We start from the raw sequence: 8,950 nt of genomic DNA on the forward strand, positions 1-8,950 counted from the left end.
AAGTTAAAAGCCCAAAGGTTACATACTAAGGTCGCAAAATCATCCCTATGTAACCAAAATAAGGCAGATATCCTTTATCAGACTAACAATTTCAATAGATTAGAGAGCAAATGATAGTTTTTTTTTTCAAGAAATATTACGAATGATATGGTCTTGAGAGTATAAACATACATGCAGGTCCCAGGCCAGGTAAAAGAAGAGAATTGAATTGTATTGTGACTTAAGCCATAGGTCAAACACTGTTAGTAGCAAAGAATCTGTTTGTCACACTTGCAACACCTGCTATGTAAACTAAAGCCGGATTTACACGGTCGAATGGTTCGTCGAAACCGGTTGTAGAACCTGCTTGTCACAAATGCATTAAGGTTTTTGGACAAGGAAGCCTCGTCCACAAAAGTCAGGCTAGAACAGACTTTATAAGAATCGTTTGACAAATGCGTTCATCAACCAGGTACCCTAGTCATGTTCTTCACAAATATTGACTATCTGTAAAACGTTGAATATGATATTCTGGAAGGATAACTAGGCTAAGTATGCATATATATTAATGAAGAAATGTAAATTATTTGAGTGTGTGCCCATCCAAGAATCTCCTTTCTGAACTGATTTTAACAAATATCCATAGAGAATGTGAAGATATCATCATGGGAAATAGATTAAACATTTTGTTTTTCAAAAATTGTGTTCACAAATATTCTTACACTGGATTAACTAAGAATGGAGGATTTAAGGAAAAAACATACCTTCTGTGTCTGTTATTCACTGGTTGAAGTCCTTTAAATCCTCTTGAATTAAGCAAAAGATGGTATCAAGAACCCATCCTATTTTATGTAGCAACAATTCAGCACAAATAAGTATACATTGATACTGAAGCAAAGTAGGATCTGGAGCAGCCTTGTCTAATCTTGTGCAAGTATTTCTTACAATCAAGGACCTTTAAAAATTATCAGGAACAACCTTTCCAAAACCAACCTGCAAAATTCATAATAAAAAAGTATTTTTTCTTATAGCAGATATAGTGTACAAGTGAAGTTTGAATGAGTAAAATGTTTACAAGAAGAGCCTCACTGACAGCAACTCTACAGTCTGGAAATCACTTATGATCATTAGGCTATTTGAATAATCAGGAGAAATCAACATTTGTGATAGTTTCAAATTCAAAGGATTAAAGGCTGTCAATAATAAATAAAAGCCCAATGCATACTAGGGTTGCAAAATCATCCTTATATAACAAAAATAATATAAATATCTTTTATCAGACTAACAATTTAAAAAAAAAATAGAGAGCAAAGGATAACTTTTGTTAAGAAATATTACAAATAATATGGTCGTGAGAGTAGGTCTCAGGACAGCTAAAAGAAGAGCATTGAATTGTATTGTGACTTGAGCCATAGGTCGAGCACTGGAAGCAGCACCTGCTATGTAAACTAAATCGGGGTTTACGCGGTCGAATGGTTCGTCGAACCCGGTTGTCGAACCTACTTGTCACAAGTGCATAAGGTTTTTGGACAATGAAGCCTCGTCCACAAAAGTCAGGCTAGAACAGATTTTCTTCGAACCATTTGACTAATGTGATCGACAACCAAATACCCCGTTCATACGTTCGAACATCACTTCAAACACTTGTCTATCGAACCGTGAGAATAGTTGGCACCTCTCTGGATTCTTCTGGGATGTGTTCAAGAACGTTGGAATATGTACTTCAAGAGCATGACATAAACTAAGGTTTTAAGAAGGAACTGGCAAAACATGTACTGAGCCAATAAAGAACAAGGTTTCCTCTAAGGAAGCAAAAACGTGTAATAAAGAAAGGATCGAATTTTTCCCCTTGAAAAATGGCATAACAGCTGATAAAAGCTAAGCTAAAATCATATTTATATTCAATTTTCCTAATCCAAAGAAAAGGATAGTTTGTCATGATTTTCTCTAAAGAGCAATGAACCCACAGCTTAAGAATAAGAGAAATTTGAAAGAGAGAGAGAGAGAGAGAGAGAGAGAGAGAGAGAGAGAGAGAGAGAGAGAGAGAGAGAGAATTTCCATAATCATTGTATTTACTAGTAAACAGTAAGAAATATAATTTTTGTTAAAGCTTCCTATTTCTTATGAGTATGGCTGATGCTAAATTGTGATTATTAATGATGACATTACAGAGAGAGAGAGAGAGAGAGAGAGAGAGAGAGAGAGAGAGAGAGAGAGAATTTGTTGTAATCAATTTATTGTGCCAATTGGCGGCAGACATTTGAGTACACGGTAACAGTAATATTGTTTACATTTACCACAGAAAGAACCGCCATTTGAGTACATGGTAACAGTAATATTGTTTACATCTACCAGAGAGAGAGAGAGAGAGAGAGAGAGAGAGAGAGAGAGAGAGAGAGAGAGAGAGAGAGAGAGAGTGGTTATCTATCCTTCAAAGAATCTCAAACAGCATTTAAGACAAGGTCCATCCAATAGCTTATCACACACTTGGTAATGGTGTTTTCCGATGTACAGCTTCACTTATCATTTACACTCCATGGTCATGACATCCTCATTTCCTTTTTCAAGAACTGACCACTGAGTCAGCTAATCTTGAAGGGAAAATGCTACTTTCCAGGGAGGAGCTCCAGGATCCTTAACTTCGGTGTTATCTAGAAAAGATGTTTGTTGTTTACTGATACCGATATCAGGCGAGAGTATTTATATTCTGACTATCAATTTTGTTGTTTAGGATTCAACAAATACTTACAGGAAGCAATATCCTTTCTGTATGATATTCATTATTTTTTTTAACAAATAAGAATATTTTTTTCGAGTTTCCGAAAGAGACAGATTAAGTGATACTTATTGCTTTTCACAGATCAAAACTTCTATACTTATCTTTTTGAGGGAAAAATGTCCAGCTGGTATCATGAGATGACACACTTTAACACCGTATCATAAAAATTTGTCAAAATGAATATATTGATTTTAGATGCTTTTATACACATTATAAAAATTCTGGGAGTTATTACTAAGACAACTAACGTTGGTTGAAGGTGAATTGAAAAAAAAATACTTTGTAGAGATCAATGTTTTCAAGTTTGTGAAGAACGACCCCTTAAGAAATGCAGATACAGGCTAAAGTGTTGAAAATCTTTGCAATGTAAAAGAATTAGTCTACATAATTGAAGGAGGTTGAAATGGAATTTAAGAATACAGGTAATATTGGTAATGAAAGTGTATAGTTTTAAAAGTATTAGAGAGAGAGAGAGAGAGAGAGAGAGAGAGAGAGAGAGAGAGAGAGAGAGAGAGAGAGAGAGAGAGAAAGTAGAGGAAGACAAGTGAGAGAGTAGAGAGAGAGAGAGAGAGAGAGAGAGAGAGAGAGAGAGAGAGAGAGAGAGAGAGAGAGAGAGAGAGAATGAGGGCTGGAAAAAAAAGAAAAGGCAAGAGGGAGGGCTGGAGAAAGAGGAATGGTAGAGCTGGAGAAAACGGAGAGGAAGGCAAGAGGGAGAGCTGGAAGACAAGAGGGAGAGCTAGAAAGAGCAGAGGGAGAGCTGGAGAAAAAGGAGAGGAAGAAAAGAAGGAGAGCTAGAGAGAGAAGAGAGGGAGAGCTGGAGCAAAAGTAAAGGAAGACAAGAGGAAGTGCTGGAGAGAGAGGAGAGAGAGAGCTGGAGAGGAGAAAAGGCTGCAGAGAAAAGAGAGGGAGAACTGGAAAAAAGGAAGAGGGAGACAAGAGTGAGAGCTGGAGCAAGAATAGAAAAAGACAAGAGTGAGAGCTGGAGAAAAAGGAGAGGAAGACAAGAGGGAGAGCTGAAGAGAGCAGAGGGAGAGCTGGAGAAAAGGAAGAGGAAGACAAGAAAGAGAGGGAGAGCTGGAGCAAGAATAGAGGAAAACAAGAAGGAGAGCTGGAACAAAAATAGAGGAAGACAAGAGGGAGTTCTGGATAGAGGAGAGCTGGAGAGAGGAGAGGAAAGGGAGAGCTTGAGGAAAGGGAGAGAAAGACGAGAGGGAGAGCTGAAGAGAGAGGAGAGGGAGAGGTGGATTGAGAGAAGAGGGAGAGCAGGAGAAAAAAGGAGAGAAAGACAAGAGGGAGAGCAGGAGAGAGAGGAGAGTGAGGGGTGGAGAAAAAGGAGCAGAAGACAAGAGGGATAGCTGGAGAGAGAGGAGAGGAAGACAAGAGGCAGATCTGGAAACAGAGGAGAGGAAGACAAGAGGCAGAACTAGTGAAAGAGAAGCAAAGGCAAGAGCGAAAGCTGGAGAGAGAGAAGAAGACAAGAAGGAGAGCTGGAGAGAGAGGAGAAGAAGACAAGAAGGAGAGCTGGAGAGAGAGGAGAAGAAGACAAGAAGGAGAGCTGGAGAGAGAGGAGAGGAAGACAAGAGGGAGAGCTGGAGAGAGAGGAGAGGAAGACAAGAGAGAGCTGAACAAAAAGTAGCAGAAGATAAGAGGGAAAGCTGGAGAGAGCGGAGATGAAGGCAAGAGGGAGAGCTGGAGAGAGAGGAGAGGAATACACTAGGCAGATCTGGAAAGAGAGAAGAAGACAAGAGGGAGAGCTAGAGTGAGAGGAGCGGGAGACAAGAGGGAGAGCTAGAGAAAAAGGAGCAGGAGACAAGAGGGAGAGCTAGAGAAAAAGGAGCGAAGGAAAGAGGTAAAGCTGGAGAGAGAGGAGAGGAAGACAAGAAGGAGAGCTGGAGAGAGAGGAGAGGAAGATAATAGGGAGAGCTGGAGAGAGAGGAAAGGAATACAAGAGAGAGAGCTGGAGAGAGAGGGAAGGAAGACAAGAGAGAGAGCTGGAGAGAGAGGAGAGGAAGACAAGAGGGAGAGCTGGACTAAAGGCAGCTGAAGACAAGAAGGAGAACTGGAGAGAGAGGAGAGGAAGACAAGAGGGAGAGCTGTAGAAAGAAGAGAGGAAGACAAGAGGGAGAGCTGGAGAGAGAGGAGAGGAAGACAAGAGGGAGAGCTGGAGAGAGAGGAGAGGAATACATTAGACAGATCTGGAAAGAGAGAAGAGGAAGACAAGAGGGAGAGCTAGAGTGAGAGGAGCGGAAGACAAGAGGGAGAGCTAGAGAAAAAGGAGCGAATGCAAGAGGGAAAGCTAGAAAGGGAGGAGAAGAAGACAAAAGGGAGAGCTGGACAAGAAGTAGGAGAAGATAAGAGGGAAAGCTGGAGAGAGAGGAGAGGAAGACAAGAGGGAGAGCTGGAGAGAGAGGAGAGGAAGACAAGAGGGAGAGCTAGAGAAAAAGGAGAGGAATACATTAGGCAGATCTGGAAAGAGAGAAGAAGACAAGAGTGAGAGCTAGAGTGAGAGGAGCGGAAGACACAGAGGGAGAGCTAGAGAAAAAGAAGCGAAGGGAAGAGGGAAAGCTAGAGAGGGAGGAGAAGAAGACAAGAGGGAGAGCTGGACAAGAAGTAGCAGAAGATAAGAGGGAAAGCTGGAGAGAGAGGAGAGGAAGACAAGAGGGAGAGCTGGGGAGAGAGGAGAGGAAGACTAGAGGGAGAGCTAGAGAAAAAGGAGAGGAATACATTAGGCAGATCTGGAAAGAGAGAAGAAGACAAGAGGGAGAGCTAGAGTGAGAGGAGCGGAAGACACAGAGGGAGAGCTAGAGAAAAAGGAGCGAAGGGAAGAGGGAAAGCTAGAGAGGGAGGAGAAGAAGACAAGAGGGAGAGCTGGACAAGAAGTAGCAGAAGATAAGAGGGAAAGCTGGAGAGAGAGGAGAGGAAGACAAGAGGGAGACCTGGAAAGGGAGGAGAAAAAGACAAGAGGGAGAGCTGGAGAGAGAGTTGAGGAAGACAAGAGGGAGAGCTGGACAAGAAGTAGCAGAAGATAAGAGGGAAAGCTGGAGAGAAAGGAGAGGAAGACAAGAGGGAGACCTGGAAAGGGAGGAGAAAAAGACAAGAGGGAGAGCTGGAGAGAGAGTTGAGGAAGACAAGAGGGAGAGCTGGACAAGAAGTAGCAGAAGATAAGAGGGAAAGCTGGAGAGAAAGGAGAGGAAGACAAGAGGGAGACCTGGAAAGGGAGGAGAAAAAGACAAGAGGGAGAGCTGGAGAGAGAGTTGAGGAAGACAAGAGGGAGAGCTGGACAAGAAGTAGCAGAAGATAAGAGGGAAAGCTGGAGAGAAAGGAGAGGAAGACAAGAGGGAGACCTGGAAAGGGAGGAGAAAAAGACAAGAGGGAGAGCTGGAGAGAGAGTTGAGGAAGACAAGAGGGAGAGCTGGACAAGAAGTAGCAGAAGATAAGAGGGAAAGCTGGAGAGAGAGTTGAGGAAGACAAGAGAGAGAGCTGGAGAGAGAGGAGAGGAAGAGAAGAGGGAGAGCTGGAGAGATAGGAGAGGAAAGCAAGAGGGAGAGCTAGGGAAAAAAGAGAGGAAGACAAGAGGGAAAACTTGAGGGAGAGAGAGTTGGGGAAGACAAGAGGGAAAGCTGGACAAGAAGTAGCAGAAGATAAGAGGGAAAGCTGGAGAGAGAGTTGAGGAAGACAAGAGGGAGAGCTGAAGAGAGAGGAGAGGAAGACAAGAAGGAGAGCTGAAGAGATAGGAGAGGAAAGCAAGAGGGAGAGCTAAGGAAAAAAGAGAGGAAGACAAGAGGGAGAGCTGGAGAGAGAGTTGAGGAAGACAAGAGGGAAAGCTGGACAAGAAGTAGCAGAAGATAAGAGGGAAAGCTGGAGAGAGAGTTGAGGAAGACAAGAGGGAAAGCTGGAGAGAGAGTTGAGGAAGACAAGAGGGAGAGCTGAAGAGAGAGGAGAGGAAGACAAGAGGGAGAGCTGAAGAGATAGGAGAGGAAAGCAAGAGTGAGAGCTAGGGAAAAAAGAGAGGAAGACAAGAGGGAGAGCTGGAGGAAAAGGAAAGGAAGACAAGAGGAAGAGCTGTTGAAAAAGCAGAGGAAGACAAGAAGGAGAGCTGGAGGAAAAGGAGAGGAAGACAAGCGGGAGAACTGGAGGAAAAGGAGAGGAAGACAATAGGGAGAGCTGGAGGAAAAGGAGGGGAAGACAAGAGGGAGAGCTGGAGGAAAAGGAGAGGAAGACAAGAGGGAGAGCTGGTGGAAAAGGAGAGGAAGACAAGAGGGAGAACTAGAGAGAGAGTTGAGGAAAACAAGAGAGAGAGAGAGCTGAAGAGAGAGGAGAGGAAGAGAAGAGGGAGAGCTGGAAAAAAAGGAGAAAAAGTCAATAACGAGAGCTAGAGCGAGAGTTGTGGAAGACAAGATAGCGAGCTGGAAAGAGAGGAAAGGGAGACCTGGAGAAAAGTGAGAGGATGACAAAAGGGAGAGTTGGAGAGAGAGGAGAGGGAGAGTTGGAGGAAAAAAAAGAGAGGAAGACAAGAGGGAGAGCTGGAGAGAGGAGAGGGAGAGTTGAATAAAAGGAGAGGAACACGAGAGTTGGGGAGATTGAAAGTGGTGTAGATGTAGGTAATCCACCACAAGAGATTTCAGTATTAATCATTTGGTCTCCAGGCAAAAATACTTCTGGAAATATCCAGTGTCATCAAGAGGAAGGTCTAACTGCAGTTTATCCTAGAGGTTTTTCAATATGGCAGAAAAATAGAAAGGAAATGGTAAATATTTGCTTAATTAAATATGTCTATGCTATGCCACTGTTCATGTTATATATTAGGAATCTACTTATTAAGAGGATAGTTTTGAGCTGTAGTTTTTCAAAGTGGCTTTCAATAGGGCAGAAAAATAATTGAGATGAACTGGTAAACATTTGCATAATTTCATATACGTCTATACTATGCCATAGTTCATGTTATATTTTAGGAATCTACTTACTAAGGTGATAGTTTTGTTTGTTTTTATTTAGTGCAAATTTCTTTTCAAAGTTTATAGCTTGCCTTCGGATTTTGGCAATGAACATGGGTCAAGAACAAGACAGGTGTCCAATCTGCATGAAGTCTTTTAGCTACAATGATAATGTCATCCAGATTAGTCAAAAGGTGCTGATGTTATTAATGCAGCAAGCATTGAGCGAGGAGACAGAGTTGTGACCTGTTGGAAGACAAGTACTTTCTAATTGCTGTAAACAATACATAAATCAGCATGACATTGCAAATCACCTGAAGAAGGATAACCTTACTCAGAAACTTACGAGAAGTGCATGTTTGTCTACTGGCCAATTCAACAGCAAGACTGATTTGCTTTTCTCTGGTACATCAGTGACTCTTGATGCTTCAGAATTCAGCTATGTAAAGACAGTTAAATTTGCCAGGACAATTCTCCAATGTTGCGGCTGATTTCTTATACCAGTGGAATGGGTAAAATGAACCACTGCATTACCAAGGAGGTAGATCAAAATACAAAATGTCTGGACATCCAAAACACAATGATCAGAAAAAGCATTTTCCAGAATGCAAACGTATTTGGAGATGAATGAAGGAGTTTCTTACGAGTGAGGAATCAGGCCCATATGGTAAGGATTATCTCAAGAATAGACTCAGGGAAATGTACAAGGATTTTAGAAAAACATCTAGATAGGTATGCTGAATTTAATAATTTGTTCCCTAATTTGCAATATGGTTTTCACAAGGGCCTTGGAGCATGTGATGCCCTTCTTACAATTTTCAATGCTGTGCAGCAATCAGCCTGAACAGACTTTTAGAGTCTGATGGAGGGCGAGAAATAAACCCGTAAAAAAGGGATTTTGACGAAGGAAAAATCTATTTCTGGGTCGACCTGTGGCGCCCGGTGAAAAGTCCTTCTTTTCTAATATAAATCTCTGTAAAAAAGTAATCAATTGATTGTGGTCAAGAAGTTTGTATAATTGGCCTTGGTCTTAGTGCTGCATTTGACAGTGTTAGTCATGAGGCCCTGTTTTAAACTCAAAAAAGTTGGGAGTGGGTGGGTCTTTATAAGCGTCATTATGGTATCAAATTTTTAGGTAATAAATTACAAAGAGATGTTTTAATGTGCACCATATTGAAAATTAGTATTATTATTATCATTATTAATATTATTATTATTATTATTATTATTATTATTATTATTATTATTATTATTACTA

Source organism: Palaemon carinicauda, chromosome 39 (genome assembly GCF_036898095.1).
Source record: "Palaemon carinicauda isolate YSFRI2023 chromosome 39, ASM3689809v2, whole genome shotgun sequence".
Classification (NCBI taxonomy): domain Eukaryota; kingdom Metazoa; phylum Arthropoda; class Malacostraca; order Decapoda; family Palaemonidae; genus Palaemon; species Palaemon carinicauda.